General features: G+C 48.2%; 1 protein-coding gene across 1 annotated transcript in view; it reads right to left on the bottom strand.

The window, feature by feature from the left end:
* Window positions 1-10,167, bottom strand: part of FAM118A (family with sequence similarity 118 member A) — a 343,668-nt gene extending 333,501 nt beyond the window's left edge. The window contains exon 1 of the mRNA XM_065945378.1: window positions 10,157-10,167. The gene's annotated coding sequence lies outside the window, so the exon portion shown is untranslated. The remainder of the gene's footprint in view (window positions 1-10,156) is intronic.
* Between the last annotated feature and the right edge of the window lie 6,075 nt (window positions 10,168-16,242).

Genomic DNA, 16,242 nt, shown 5'->3' with positions numbered 1-16,242 from the left:
ACAGGATGGGTTTGGAGCTGAGCTGGCTATTTAAAGTCATCCCTGACTGACTCTTTGTATATTAAAAGGCATGCTTTGGTTGAATAGCATAAGAAATTTTGCTTAAAGTGGGATACTTTTGGCATTGTGCAGCTACATGTAGATTTAACCAGCACAAGGTAACTAGGGGAAGCCTCTGGTATTATCTTAGGGGGCAAAGCAGTGACTCATTCACAATTATATATTTGCGTGTGTGAAAGTCGTTCAGTCATGTCCAACTCTTTGTGACCCCATGGACTCTATAGTCCATGGAATTCTCCAGGCCAGAATACTGGAGTGGGTAGGTGTTCCCTTCTCCAGGAGATCTTCCCAACCCAGGTCTCCCGCATTGCAGGCAGATTCTTTACTGTCTGAGCCACCAAGGAAGCCCCAGTTTATATATTTAACAGTCAGCAAATGTCCATCACCCAGAGACACGACAGATAAAGCTGTATTTCCTGGCCTCTGAGAAGCTGCCTTTGCCTGCTGCCTTTCAGCCCAAATGGGCAGATAACCACGTCAGGCTCACTGGTTCGGCAGGAAGATGCTTTTGCTAAAGTCTGGTCTAGCAGAAGGATGACAGAGTGGTTGACATGCTTCATTATCCTAGGAGAACAGCTACTCATCACTCCTCGTATTTCTGGCAATAGTTACCTCCCCTGGTTCCTTTTAGGAGTAAGGGAATGCTGCCAGAGCGGAAGGCGACGCCGCAGCTTTGGACACTTCTCTGCATCATCGTTCTGGAAAGCGCTGCCAGTATTTAGTTTGCTCCTGTCACCCAGAGGGATACTCATCTAAAGTGCGCAAGGGCGTGTTTCTCCCCAAGCCTTCCTTCCTTGTGCCTCGGAGACTATGGGGGAGCCCAAAGGGTCCCATGGGCAACGGATCCCAGAATTATTTAGGAAATAAGGACTGGAGATGAAGTAAATGCTTTCCAAAGCTTTGCAACTCTCTCGCCAACCTACAAAGGACCGTTGGAGAGCTTCAAAATGAGGAAGTATAAGATAATAAAGACTGAGATCAGACTGAGGGGGAGCAGTCACAGAGTGAACGGTCATCTTTCATCTTTGGAATCCTCTAAAGCTGTGCACTGCCCTGGTCAGCGCCAAAGATTCCAAGGAAAAGTGCCCGGTCGTCAGTTGTGTTAAGACTCTCTAAAAATGGAGGCTATGCTTTGAGTTTAAAAAACTGTTGAACAGAATGATGATCTCTGTGTTTTTTCATGAAGTCTGAGACCTCTTAGACCTCCTTGCAAGCATAGCTGTCTTCTCAATAACAAGTTCATCAGTGGAGCCGGGAGTCAGACGGAGCTTAGGCTGTCTGTTACTTTCCACTAGTCCGAGCGAGGCTCATTCATCAAGCACCTCCTTTGTGTGCCTCTGGTCCCGAGTCATTTCTCCCTCCCTCCCCACCCCGTGTGCCTGCGTGGTGAAAGCACCCTGGAGCTGCCTTTTCACCGGGCAGGGCTTGCAGTCTTAATTAACGCGCCCACGTCTGTCAGGAAGCACCTGACATGTGGCATGTGGTAACATTGATATGGATCGCAGTCTAATTTCGAGCCGCTAAATGTCAGGAGAGCAGAGGCCACCCCGTTTTTGGACCTGGACTTTGAAGGCAGGTCTCGTTGCTAGGCTCCTCATCCCCTCCACCGGCTCCCATGGAGTCGAAGGGAAACCGCCCGCAGCTGGAAGAAGTCTTCACACACCAGGGCAGCTTCCTTTCACGTCCCTGGACAATGGGTGAAAGCAGCTATTGTCAGCAGCTCCCAAGGTAGCCGTTCTTCCTGGGCAGAAATAAGAGGATGAATCATTTGAACAGGATCTTGAAATATGAGTAAATATCATCAAATATGGAAAGGGATATTTTCAGGGGGTTCCACTCCTGGCTACGAAGAATCGTTAAGACAGACCAACTTTCCTACCATGAGTTATCAACTTTCCTATGATCACCATTCTTTTAGTTTGCACAGAATTCCTTCAGTCAGGGTAAAATATGATTAATTTGGTTTCTGCTCACTGGCTTACACTCACGTTCCAGTCCTGGGGTGTGCTGGAGCCAGTTCCTGCTGGCTTGGGAGAACTGACTATGCTTGCCTCTTCCCAACTCTGCAGCCAGTTTTGTTGAGTCAATAGCTCGAACTGGCTGTGGTGGAGCATTTCCACCATGGAAGCTGTAAATCCTACACGTCAGGACTTCTTCCCAGAGAGCCCGTTGTTAAACACTGACCAGCACACCACTGCCCAGACCTCTTCATCCGAGTCTGGGGCGTATTCCAAACTCTTGGGTCTCACATTTCTAGAAATTCTCTGATTACTCCTGCAAATCATTAACATTGTTATCATCTAAGAGTTCAAGTACATCTCTGAACCAGTGAACCAGTGAAGTTGCTCAGTCGTGTCCGACTCTTTGCAATCCCATGGATTATAGCCTACCAGGCTCCTCCATCCATGGAATTTTCCAGGCAAGAGTACTGGAGTGGGTTGCCGTTTCCTTCTTCAATCTCTGAAAGCAGCCTCATTCCTCTTACCTCTAGATTCCAGAGGGGAATATTTCACTTTTGCCCCAAATACTGGAGAAGGAAATGGCAACCCACCCGCATTATTCTTGCCTGGGAAATTCCACGGACAGAGGAGCCTGGTGGGCTTACAGTCCATAGGGTTGCAAAGAGTTGGACATGACTTAGCGACTAAGCAACGACAACCACCAGCAGAAGGCCGGACTGTGCAGAGCCGTGAAGAGCAGCCTAAGATGAGTGACAAGGAAAACTAAGCCTGGACGCTGGACACTGCCCAGTGAATGGTGACTACTGAGGCCTGCCTGGGTGCACACTCGTCCACCACCCAGACTGTCATTTCATCCGAGAGCCACCTCATTCAGCCACCTGGGGAAACGATCTCCCAGAATTACTGATGAGTCTCGAGGACACTCAGAATGCCACTACACTTCAGTCCATTGCATACTTCTCTTTCCACACCTGTCTTCCAATTAGTCAATGTTTGGGGGCCCTTGAATCCCAGGAGATAGATAGTCTTAGAAACAGACCCTCAGGTCTTATTATGCCAAAACTAAGTGACATCAACCATACAGAGGACAGAGAGTCCGTGGTCATGGAATGACAACTTAATGGTTGATGAGAAAAATTCATGGTTTTATTGTATTTATTTATACACAAGCATCTCAGGTGATTGTTGTTACTAATATACATCCGAAGTCTATTTCTTATAACCTGAGATTTCCCCCTGTTAAGCCCTATAATGACTGTACCCTGAGCAAGTAAGCTTTTGTTTTGCTTTGTTTTGCCTCAGAGTGTAGCCTAAAGTACAGTTCTGATTGCCCTGTAAATAGCATCTTCCTTGAGTAATTATCTCAGTAACCGCAGGTGGTTGTGGTTGATTCCAAAAATTTCCCTTGTGAGACAGAGCCTGTCCATGCTTCCCATTAAGTCATGGAGACCAAACCTAAGAGTGAGGTTGCATACTTATTCAATATTTACTCAGGGTGAGTTCACAGCAGCAAAGAGAGCTGAGAAAAATAAACAGCCATCAGCACAGAAGAACCTCATTAAATCAGCTGATGGGAGCTGGAAGCTTTTCATATTTACTGTAACATGATGGTATATAACTCAGGATTCTCCTAGAAGGCCTCCAAAAAACAGACTTAAAAAAAAAAAAAGAAAACAAAGATGCAGAGCTTAAATATTCAAATTTGTTGTTCAGTCGCTCAGTCATGTCCGACTCTTTGCAACCCCATGAACTGCAGCACGTCAGGGTTCCCTGTTCTTCACCATCTCCCAGAGCTTGCTCAAACTCATGTCCATTGAGTCGGTGATGCCATCCAACCATCTCATCCTCTGTTGTCCCCTTCTCCTCCTTCCTTCAGTCTTTCCCAGCATCAGGGTCTTTTTTAATGAGTCTGCTCTTCACAGTAAATATTCATATACTTTCTTTTAAAATAATATCTACCTGTGCAGTCCTTTAAGCTTTTCCAAAGATTCTTCATCTGTGTTATTTTATTGAAATTCTTATAACAACACTGTGAGGGGGTGAGGTGTGCAAACTATGTCATCTCTCTCTTCTCACAGCTGCAGAAGGGGACACTGAGGTTCCAGGAATGATGATGCTGGCCAAAGTGACCCAGCGGTGGAACCACAGTAATTCAGGTTCAAGATTCTCGGCTGGGCATCTATTGTGCTGACCACAGGCTCACGGCCATTTGTTTTGAAGGTGAAACGTACTTAACTATAGGGGGATGTTTACTTTTGATTAAGATGTTTAAGTGGACTTCTCTGGTGGCCCAGACGGTAAAGAATTTGCATGCAGTGCAGAAGACTTGGGTTCAATCTCTGGGTTGGAAAGATCCCCTGGAGGAGGAAATGGAAACCCACTCCAGTATTCTTGCCTGGAGAATCTCATGGACAGAGGAGCCTGGCGGACTACAGTCTATAGTCCATGGGGTCGCAGAGAGTCGGACACGACAGAGTGACTAACAGTTTCACTTTCAGAAGTAGCAAAAAGAGGTGTGGTTGGAATTCGGGTCCTGATACTGAGGCTAGTGTTGGCGCCGGTCTCCGCAGTGGCTGTGCTGGACCCGCCCCTGGAATTCATCCTCTGTCTGGGCCCCGCCCACTCTGGCCACGTGACTCACTTCAACCAATACAGTGCGCACAGGGGATGCTGTGCCAATTCTGGGGCTAAGCCTTCCTTAAGGATGTTTTTGCACTTGGTGGAGCCCTGAGCTGCCATGGTAAAGGTTCAGTTACCTGGAAAGATCACCTGAAGAGGTTACATTGAGAGGGAGAAGGCCTGAGGCTACACAGGGAGAGAAAGAGAGACAGATGGACAGAGAGAGGAGAGGCAGAGAGCCCCTGCAGAGCCCTCTCCATCATTCCGGTTGTTCCAGCCTTGGGACAGGGGTTGCTGACCCAGAGCCTCAGTTCTGAATGACCTGAAGCTCGTGATACACAAATTCCCACTCGACGAGTGTCTTTTCTGCGGAAAGGTAATATACTCCTCCGGGTTGTCATGATTTCTTTTCTGTTTTGATAAATTGGTGCAGCCACTATTAAACGTTGAGTTTTATTTATGTTTGGCTGTGCTGGGCCTTTGTTGCTGCGAGAGCGTTTCTCTAGCTGCGGCCCGCAGGCTTCTCGTTGTAGTGGCTTCTCTTGTTGCGGAGCACAGGTTCTAGGGTGCATGGGGCTTCAGAAGCTGCAGCTTCCCGGCTCTAGAGCCCAGGCTCAGGAGTTGTGGTACACGGGCTTAGTTGCCCCGCGACATGTGGGTTCTTCCTGGATCAGAGCTCGAACCCGTGTCTCCTGCCTTGGCAGGTGGATTCTTCACCACCGAACCACCAGGGAAGCCCTCTCACTATTTCTCAAGTAGCTCTATTGGTAATCAAGGATCAGTTGTGGACATGTAGGGAATGACTGTGGCCTCTCTCCTCAAGTTTATATTCTCACCAGGAATATTTTAAAGTGACAATAGGAGTTAGACAACAGTCTCAGTTGAATGACGATAGAAGATAACAGCACAAGCTGAGTCCCAGGACAGGACATGATGAACTCATCAATGGCAGGTCACAATGCAGAGAACAAGGAAGTGACTTTGGGCTGAGCTTGTTTGGGGAAGCTTCACCCAGAATAGGACAATTAAAAAAATTTTTGGTCACACCATTCAGCATGCTGGATCTTAGTTTCCTGACCATGGTTCGAACCCGTGCCCCCTGCACGGGTGTGGATCTTAACTACTGGACCACCAGAGAAGTTCCAAGAGGATGTGACCTTGCTGCCCTGTCACCAGTGGTAACAGCGTGCCAGACTCTCAGTGCAGCAACCAGGCCACTGGTCAGCAGCCTTAGGTCCCTTAAGCTCGACAGCCGGGCTGATACCGTTATGGTGGAAATCAATGTCCAGAGCGATTTATACTTTCCATCCCCCAGACCAATTACTTTGTATTTCTTAGCATTACCTGATGAATCTGTGTGCTAATTAGTAGCTGTTACTTCATTCTCAGCAGCTTAACCTGCTGCCAGAAATTCTGACGGAGCTAAAAATGAAAGATTGCCAAGAGACACTAATTACATCTCAAGGGACAGGCCCAAGATATTTAGATTATTTTTTCTCCTCCTTTATTGCCTTCCCCTGGTGAGTAAGTTTGCTCTAATCACTTTTGAAGGGAGCAAGTTACATCACAACTCCAGCACCTTGGGGTTTGTACATGTAAGGGCTAAGAGGAAGATTCGATTCTTTAGCAGAGTGGTTGGCAGTCTTTGAAATGAGGTGTGTCCAGGTCATTTGCTGACTGCACATTTGCACAAAGGATAAAATAGGGCAGATGGTGGGATGAGACATCACTTTGCCAACAATAGTTCGTCTAGTCAAAGCAATAGTTTTTCCAGTACTTATGTATGGATGTGAGAGCTGGACCAGAGAGAAGGCTGGGCACCAAAGAATTGATGCTTTCGAACTGTGGTGTTGGAGAAGACTGTTGAGAGTCCCTTGGACTGCAAGGAGATCAAACCTGTCAATCCTAAAGGAGATCAACTCTGAATATTCATTGGAAGGACTGATGCTGAAGCTGAAACTCCAATACTTTGGCCACCTGATGCAAAGAGCTGACTTATTTGAAAAGACCTTGATGCTGGGTAAGATTGAAGGCAGGAGGAGAAGGGGACAACAGTGGATGAGATGGTTGGATGGCATCACTGACTTGATGAACGTGAATTTGAGCCAACTCCGGGAGACAGTGAAGGACAGGGAAGACTGGTGTGCTGCAGTCCATGGGGTGGCAAAGCGTCAGGCGTGACTGAGCGACTGAACGACAGGATGAGTACTTACTTTGCAGCTCCTGATTCAGGGTGTGGACTCTTGTAATCTGAAATGAAGGGATTAAGGCGGGCAACAGTACATGAGGTCGTAAGAACCGGACATGACTGAGCGGCTAAACCAGCACCAAGGCGGTAGAAACAATTCATGTCCAGCAAAACCTCGGAGGGCGCTGCCTTTGGTGCATGGCGATCCAGCTTCTGTACCAGGACCCCAGGGTGTCAGTATCCGTGAACTTCCCACCGTACATGTGGCCACATTTAACATTCAAGTTGATAGTTAAGGATTAAAGACCTTGGCTGTGTCGCCTTCAAAATAACGCACTACATGAGAGTTAAGTTTATCTGGGGAAAAATGAGGAGGGCAGCTCAGGAGACAGCACCTCAGATAGCTCTAAGATGCTGCTCCAAAGAGGCCGGAGGAAAGACAGTGTACATGTGATTTTAGTGAAGGGGGTTACATTCAATTGAGTACGCATTTTTTGCAGAAAGTTCCTGCTAGTGTCATGAAGCTTCTGCGAGGCACTAGAAACAGTCATTACCGTGAAGGATTTTAGTGCTTTTCTAGATATGAAGAGATATAAGAACCGGGCTCATAAAATCAGTTCCTGAGAATATCTAACTATCTGAAGACCTGTCCTGCCAGTTTTTTCCTGAGCTTGAATACCTCCTTTCTGCTATTCACCCTAAACTCCTTTCAGAGGGTATTGAAGGTCAGCAGCTGCAGTAGCACATGACTTAATCCTTGTAGAGGTAGATTTGTGCTCAGCTGCTCAGTTATGACCGACTCTGTGACCCCATAGACTGTAGCCTGCCAGGCTCCTCTGTCTACAGGATTTTTCAGGTTAGAATATTGGAGTAGGTTGCCGTTTCCTTCTCCAGGGAAGCCTGTACTCTGTGGGTCCTTCCAAATAAAGCAAAAGCTCAGGGACTGCCCTGGATCTCCAAATATCCAGAGTGACCGTCCGCTCTCCCCAGCTGGCCCATCTGACGAGTACTGAAGGGCAGGACTTGGACCGCATGGTGTAACCTTCTAGGGTCTGAGGGGTTTGCCACTTAAACTATTATTACATCTGGGACCCAGTGAGGAACTGAACACTGATATCTGATGTATGATTAATTGCCCAACAAACCTTATTTGAGCACCACGATACTTAAGTAACTATTCAGTAACTGACACTTTCCTGTTGAGAACTGAATATAGGAAAGGCTTATTCCTGCCCTCAAGGAACTTCCTGTCAAAGGCATGAATAAGAACAGAGAGCCTCCAGAACAGCTACTGGAATTGTTGTTCAGTCGCTAAGTCCTGTCTGAGTCTTTGAGGCCCCATGGACTGCAGCACGCTAGGCTTCCCTGTCTTTCACAATCTCCCGGAGCTTGCTCAAACGCATATCCACTGAGTTGGTGGTGCTATCTAACCATCTCATCCTCATCAGGGCCTTTTCCAATAAGTCAGCTCTTCGAATCAGGTAGCCTAAGTTTTGGAGCTTCGGCTTCAACATCAGTCCTTCCAATGAGTACACGGGGTTGATTTCCTTTAGGTTTGACTGAGTTGATCTCCTTGCTGTTCAAGGGACTCTCAAGAATCTTCTCCAGCACCACAATTTGAAAGCATCAATTCTTTGGTGCTCAGCCTTCTTTATGGTCCAGCTCTCACACCAACTCTCACATGACTGCTGGAAAGACCATAGCTTTGACTATGGTCTTTGTTGGCAAAGTGATGTCTAGGTTTTAAATACGCTGTCTAGGTTTGTCATAGCCTTCCTTCTAAGAAGCAAGCGTCTTCTAATTTTATGGCTTCAGTCACCATGCTGAGTGATTTTGGAGCCCCAGAAGAGAAAGTCTGTCACTGCCCACTGAATCGGCGGGCCCTGATCCAGCAAGACTGGAACCCTTATAAGAACAGGGGACACAGAGAGGAGGCCGTAGGGAGGCAGCGTTTCTTCCCGGCTCAGAGTTTTCCCCAGCATTTTTGTGGAGCCTGGCATCGAGAACACACCATTAAGCACCCCAGGAAATGCCCATACTCACCTGTGGGTAAGGAAGGCCCGGGAACTGAAGTCAGTATGTTGGGGGACGAGGTATGGTTTAAACTCTGTGTATCAATAAGCAGAATATATGGAATACTAGGAGATTAGAGTTGATAGAAGTTTTAGAAGTTGATGTGTTTTAGAAGTGTAATTATCTCATCATGTGGATTATATCTCTAGTCCAGAAGTACTCTATAATTTGTCAAAATGCATAGAACAGGTTAATGAGAGGAATGTGTGTATGTGTGTGTGTATGATATTAAGCTACACCATAAAATATGTTGAGACAATTTTTTCATTTTTGGTCACACCACTCGGCTTGCAGGATCTTACTTCTTTGACCGGGGATTGAACCTGGGCCCACGGCAATGGAAGCCTGAGTCCTAACCATTGGACCAGCAGAGAATTCCCATGTTAAGACAATTTTTGAACAGTAGCCTATTTAAAAAGATACACATACACACACATATAATCAGGAATTTGATAAAATGATAAGATTTCATCAACAACCACCCGACCTTCAGCAACCATTCATTAACGGTTTGCTCCATGCCCAGCACTGCTCTGGGCGTTGGGAATGCGGTGGAGACTGAGGCAGAGAGGGCGCCTGTCTTCATGAAACTTATGTTCTAGGCAGAGCAGAGAGACAGCCAACAAATAAATAAAGAATGGACAGGCTGTAGTGATAAGTGCTGTAGCGGTTATAAGACACGGTCTTGGCTCCTTCATTCACTGGACAAATATTTTTTGAGCTCTGACTGTATGCCAGGTACTGCCCTGGGCCTTGGTGACCTGGTGGAGATGGGACAGAACAGCTCCCTGACCTCGTGGGGATGCGGCAAACCCACGAGTAGGTGTAACAGCTGCAGATGACCAGCTGCTACGAAGGAAGGAAGTGGGGTGATTATCTTGGAGCAATAGAAGGAGTGGCTTGGAAGGGGTGGATGGAGGGGTGGACAACTTAGATGCTTCTCAGAGCAAGGGCGGCGTGTGCCGTCTTAGCTCCCGGACCAGGGATCCAAGTCACATCCAGGGGTCTTAACCACTGGACCACCAGGGACGTCCCCGGCTCCTCTGCTTTTAACCCTCACTGGCTGGTGGCAGACAGGCAGAACTTCAAGCCTCTTTTCTGGTTGGTGGGTGCTCCCTGGGGCCCCTGCCTCGCCACAGAAGGCTTTGTGAAGACAGTCTCTGAGTATTTGATGGCCTCCCAGGCTGACCACAGTGGTTCCTGAGCAACGGTTCTAACACATACTCAGCCCATGGAAGAGGTGTGCGCTATTTACTCCACGGCGCCGAGGGGGCCCCGGGGGGCTAATTGCCTTCATTGTATAAATCCACGCTTAGAGAAGGTGGGCGCTCGCCGATTATTCCCTCAGCCGGCTGAAATGCTTCTCTGTGGCTGTTAGCGTCAGTGGTGAAAATCACACACACCACTTTGTAAAGTAGGCGATTTTTTTCACCCGATAGATCATAATAGCTCTCCAGAGTTGTTAAGGCCTAAGCAGTCCATTGAGAGCTTGTGGAGCTGGTGGCGGGGCAGTAGAGGGGGAGTCGGGGAGTGAGAAAGGGAGTCTCATCTTTTCACTCCTTCCAGACAGCCCGCACAAGACAAACTGGCAGGCATTTTTTTTTTTAATTTTTGGCTGTGCTGCATGGCCGGTGGGATCTTAATTCTCCAACCAGGGATCGAAGCTGTGCTCCCTGTATTGAAAGCCTGGAATCTTAGCCACTGGACCACCAGGAAGGTCCTTTCTTTTTTTTTTTTTTGGTTACTTCGGTGGCAGGCACTTTTACTGGCACGCCAGTCTTAACTCCATCTGCACTTCAGGGGCTGGTAAATATCACTGGATCCTTTTCTGTATTTCCATGCACAGCTCTCTGGCTGGCGCCTGACTCCCGATCTTCTCAGTAAACCCTTTGTAGTGTGTGTCAAGAGCAGGAAGGGCCAAACATCGTTGAGGCCTGCAGCCAGTTCCCTCTGCTTTGAGGTCCAACTCAAGACCCATCTCTGTGAAATACCGTCATCCTCAAGGCTCCGCTTTCCTCTGAATCCTGAGGATGGTGACGGTGCCAGCAGTGGAGACAAGGATGACGGTTATGACAAGGATGACGACAGCCGGCACCCGCTGGGCCCTTTGTGAGAGCCTAGAGCCACTGAGCCCTAAATCCTCTGTCCGTGCTGGTCAATGTAATAGTAACACAACAGCGCACCAAGCCGCGTGATGTTGTTCCCGTTAATTAGACCAGGAAGCGGAGGCAGGACAGGCTCAGTGACCGCCCTGGCCACATGGCTACTCAGACACAGAGTGAGGAGCTCCATCCAGGCCACAGGCCTTAGAAACTCAGCCTAGAACCCTGCCGGCAGGCTGCCTCACTGAGGTCCTGGTCTTGCCCTTGTTCCTCTGCTGGGGTTATCAGCTAACCGGCTCCACTGCCGTGCTCCTTCACTTCTCAAAGCCGAGTCATCTTAGTCTTTGTAGTTCCGAAGCGTACACAGTAAGTGCTCAATTATCATCAATCAGCTGGCCAAGACTCTGACGGGCAGATGGTGAGAGGCTTTCATTTCACAGAAGCAGGCCCTCGGCTGGCCCTTTCATCCTAAGGGGGAACACCATGGCCCTGACCCAGGCCCCGGGGGTGTCCGAAATCCAGAGATGCCTGGATGAGGGGGGACAGAGAGGAGGGACACTCCCAGGGGAGCATGGGCAGGAGGGGCTGGTCCTGGGAGGAGAACTCTGAGGGTGGGGAAGAGGCAAGGCCCAGTCTCCAAGGTCTGGTGGGGAGCTGCAGGGCTGGCGGGACCCCTGCAGAGTCCAGTCTGGTCTGGGTCAGCTGGCCGGGCTGTTAGCCTGACTTGTCCTCAGGTGTCAGCAGCCTGGAGGGCAGGAGGAGCCCTGGGAGCAGGAGACCAGGAAACATGGCTCGAGGAGGCGGCCAGGCCGCCCACCCAGCTTTTGAAAGCAGTAGGCCCCACCTAGTAGGGTGCAGGGGTGCTTTGGAGCTCCGGTCTTAGGGCAGAGCCCAGGCAACGGCTCCGACGCCCACGCGGACTAGAGGAGGCGCAGAGGGGCCCTGGCCCCGCCCTCTGATGGGCTGTGGGAGGCAGGTCAGCCACAGTGCCTGGCGCAACAAAGTAGGTGCTTGGGGCTTGCTGAATGAATGCAGGAATGAATGGGCCAGAGCCGCGCTCTTCTGCACGAAGCAGGTCCACTCTGTCATCCTGAACCTGGGGGCAGGAAAGGAAGGACCGTGTTCACATGACTCAGCAGGTGGCCTGCAGCGGACCTGGGGGGCCACAAGGGTCTTTCTCAAAGGGTGACCTATGGGCGCACCGCCCTGGAATGTGGGAGGGGCCCAGGAATCTGCTGTAGCAAAGTCTGTAGGTGATTCTTATATGGAAGACCGGGCCTGATGATTAAGAGAAAAAACAAAACAGAGAATGAAGTGTTCCTGTGAACTCAGAGCAAAACAATGGCTTTGGTCTAAGATGGCTCAGGGTGACTGAGTAACGCGACACTCTCTTTTTAAAAAAATATTTACTTATTTGGCTGCCTTGGGTCTTACTTGCAGCACCTGGGAGGTTTGGTTGTGGCACACGGACTCTCTAGTTGGGGCGCAAAGGTCAGTAGTTGGGGTGCGAGGCCTTAGTTGCTCCATGGAATGTGGGATCTTAGGTCCCTGACCAGAACCCACGGCCCCTTCATTGGAAGGCAGGTTCTTAACCACTGGACCACCAGGGAAGTCCCAAACCTTGCTTTTTTGTTTTTTTTTTTTAAGTAAACAATTGTATATGTTAAAGAAGTATAGCTCCCTGTCTTGATATGTATATGAGCAGTGAAATCATTATTATAGCCAAGCTAATTAACATACCCATCCATCTCGTAACACATTTAGCAGGTTTTGTAGCAAGGCACCTGGAGTCTACTGTCCTAGCAGATTTCCAGTGTATCATTCAGTGTTGTTAACTATAGTCACCATGCTATACGTCAGACCTCAAGATACTGTGGACGATGAATACTAACACGTTAGCTATATCAACGAACACATTGCAACAGCATCAGCTGGACAGTTAAAGTCAACGAACTCTGAACACAAATTTTTATGAGGCCACATTTGTACAAGTGCGTTTTTTAAAAATTTTTTTATTAGAGTATAGTTGATTTTGCAATGTTGTGTTGGTTTCAGGTGTAGAGCAAAGTGAATCAGTTATAGGTATACCTGTAGCCACTTTTATTTTTTTGGAGAGCAGGGTTGACGTATATACACCAAGGCGTGTGGAATAGACAGCTAGCAGGAAGCTGCTACATAGCTCAGGGAGCTCAGCTTGATGGCCCAGGGTGGGGTGGTGGGGCGCGGGGTGGGAGGGAGGCCCGAGGGGACGGGACCGTGTAGACATAGAGCTAATTCCCTTTGTTGTACAGCATAAACTAACACAGCGATGTAAAGCCATTATGCGTCTATAAAAAATAAGTTAAAAAAGATTCTTTCCCTTTGTAGGTCATCAGCTAGTTGTGCATGTTTAATTTCTTAAAGAACTGCTACACCTAACTCTCTTTCTCCCTTCTCAGTAAAATGCTTTGCTTAAATGTAAGTTCCTATCTTTCCTCACCTCTCACCTCCTTGGTGACAGTTCTGTGGCCACCTCCACCCGCGGGGCCCCTCCTCTGAGCACTTCTCTCTGTGTCCAAAACTCCAGTCGCCTTGAACCGAGTCAGTTTCGTCCTCCCCGGCGTCCCAAAACTCTGGCTCATACCTCTCCCTGTCACTAGATGGCGCGTGAGAGTAATTTTTTTTTTTCTTTCCCCTGGAGAGCAAGACCTTGTTTGTATCCTTCTCTTTGGGGTGGACAGTCCCGTGCCAGGGGTGGGGGCTACTCTGCAGTGTCCCCTCTCTAGGCTCATGCTGACCAGAAAGCTGACAGCATTTTTGAGCATCTAATGTCCTTAGCTGGAGCAGCCATCACGGGGCGGCTGGCAGATGGCCTGGAGAGAACTGAGAGCCACACAATATGCACAGCGGAATCAAAAGTCAGGGGCATCCGTGCACCCCCTGGCTTTGGCTTCTAGCCCAGACGGCCTCAGTGGGTGGACCTGGTGGGAGCTGGGGGGCGGTGGGTGAGCTGGAGAGCCGCTTGGGGGTGGGGGGAAGAGGAGGGGAGGTGGGTAAAGGTAGACAGCCTCCATTTGTCTCCTCGGGCGCCTAAACTGAATACCTAAGCCTGGGGTCTTACATAACTGACATGTGTTTCTCACGTCTGCACGTGTGAGATCAGGGTGTGAGCAGGGCTGGGTTCTCCTCCTGGCTTGAAGACAGCCGCCTTCTTGCTATATCCCATCATGGCATCTGTCTGCAAGCCAAGAATGAAGTCTGTCCTTCCACCCTCCCTCTCTCCCTTCCTTCCTCTCCCTCGTTTTGTTCCTCTCTTCAGTCTCTCCAAACTCAGCAGAGTATATACATTAAATCTATGTGCAGTTAATATGTCCAGATTGGGGTCTATGTCAATTATATTTCAAAAAGCTGTTAAAAACTGTATTTTTGACATTTTTTGTTTGCTCTGCTTTCTCTTCTCTTACACTTGTGGCTTTATACATTTTTAAAATAATTACCATTTCGAGGTATGATTTATGTACAATAACCTGCGCCTGTTTAAATGATAGGATTTGATGAGTTTTGATAGACGTCTGCACCTGTGAAACTGCTACTGCACCAAAGAGGCAGAACATTTCTACCCCGATGTCCTGGTCCCTCCCTCTCCTCTCTGCCCTCCACTCTCCAGGCTGCCTTCTGTCACTAAAAAGTTTGTTTGCATTTTTTAGAGTTGCCGGCAAATAGGTTCTCAGAAAGTTAAACACACACCCGAGTGCCTACCTAGTAAACTACAACAAGAGCCCTTTTGTGTCTGGGTTCTTCCACTCAGCAGAATGATTTTGAGATTCGTTCATGATTTTGTATCGGTAATCAATTTCTTTTAGCATCTCAGTGTGATTCCGGTGTATGGACATACCATGATTTGATTATCCTTTTGCCCACTGGTGGACCCTTAGGTCGTTTTCAGTTTGGGGCTATAAAGCCACTCTAAACGTTCGTGTGCAAGTCTGTGTGAACAGATGCTTCCATTTCTCTCAGGTTAGTGCCTAGATGTGAAAGTCCTGGGCGGTTTGGGGTGTGTGCTTAACAAGATACTGCCGAGCAGCTCTGTCTGACACTCCCACCAGCCATGTGTGAGTGATTCACTTCTGCTGCATTCTCTCCAACTTGTGGTGTTGGGTCTTACATTTAAATAAAAATTTTAGCCATTCTCACGTATGGATGGCATCACAGACTCAATGGACATGAATGTGAGGGAACTCCAGGAGACAGTGAGGGACAGGGAAGCCTGGCTTGCTGCAGCCCATGTTATCGTTCAGAGTCGGACGTGACTTAGCGACTGAACAACAACCACAGATGTGTGTGTAGCGGTATGATTACTACTGTGATCTTAATTTGCGTTTCTCTGATGACTAATGTTGTTGAGCGTCTTTTCCTGTGTCTATTCATACATGTTCTCTTGTGAAGTCGTGAGCTTTTTCCTGATCCCTTTAGCTGGTTGTACCGTTTTTTCCCCTTAAATTCCTGTCACGGGGTACAAGTGAAAGGGTTACCCCAGACGAGAACTGTCTCAGAGGCAGGAAGCGGTTCTTATCACCCGTGTGTGGCTTGCTCTGCCCTGCACAACCGTCCTGTAGGGGTTCTATGAGGTTGTTTTCAGCTGTGTGACGTGTCCCCAGCTCCCAAGACTCCACGCTGCTCGGGAAGCGTGGGAAAGGCTGACCCTGCACTCTCCCAACTGAAGAGACACATTAAGAAAATCGCTCTCTCTCCAGAGGTGAACATGAACATTAGCCAAAGCCATTCCGAGCTCCCTACTTCTCTGGAGCCAGTTGGGAAGAGAAGAGTAATGTATCTGGAAGACACATGACATGTAAAGATCTGAAAGGAGATGGAGGAATGGACAAAGAAGATGTGGTTTACACACACATTTATACACAGTGGAATATTACTCAGCCATGAAAATGAAATCATGCCGTTTGCAGCAACATAGATGGATCTAGAGATTATCATTCTAAGTTAAGTAAGTCAGACAGAGACCAATATCACACGGTATTGCTTATGTGTGGAATCTAAAAAAAATGGTACAAATGAGCCTATTTTTAAAAGCAGAAATAGAGTCACAGGTGTAGAAAACAAGTTTATGGTTGCCGGGGGATTGGGGGGAGACATAAACTGAAACCCTGGGACTGACATATACAGTACTATACATAAACAGAAACAAATGAGGGCCTACCGCAAAGCACAAGGGACTCCGCTTGGTCCTCTGTAATGACCTATG

The sequence above is a fragment of the Muntiacus reevesi genome, chromosome 1 (genome assembly GCF_963930625.1).
Source record: "Muntiacus reevesi chromosome 1, mMunRee1.1, whole genome shotgun sequence".
NCBI classification, from domain to species: domain Eukaryota; kingdom Metazoa; phylum Chordata; class Mammalia; order Artiodactyla; family Cervidae; genus Muntiacus; species Muntiacus reevesi.
This window is presented reverse-complemented; position numbering and strand designations above follow the sequence as displayed.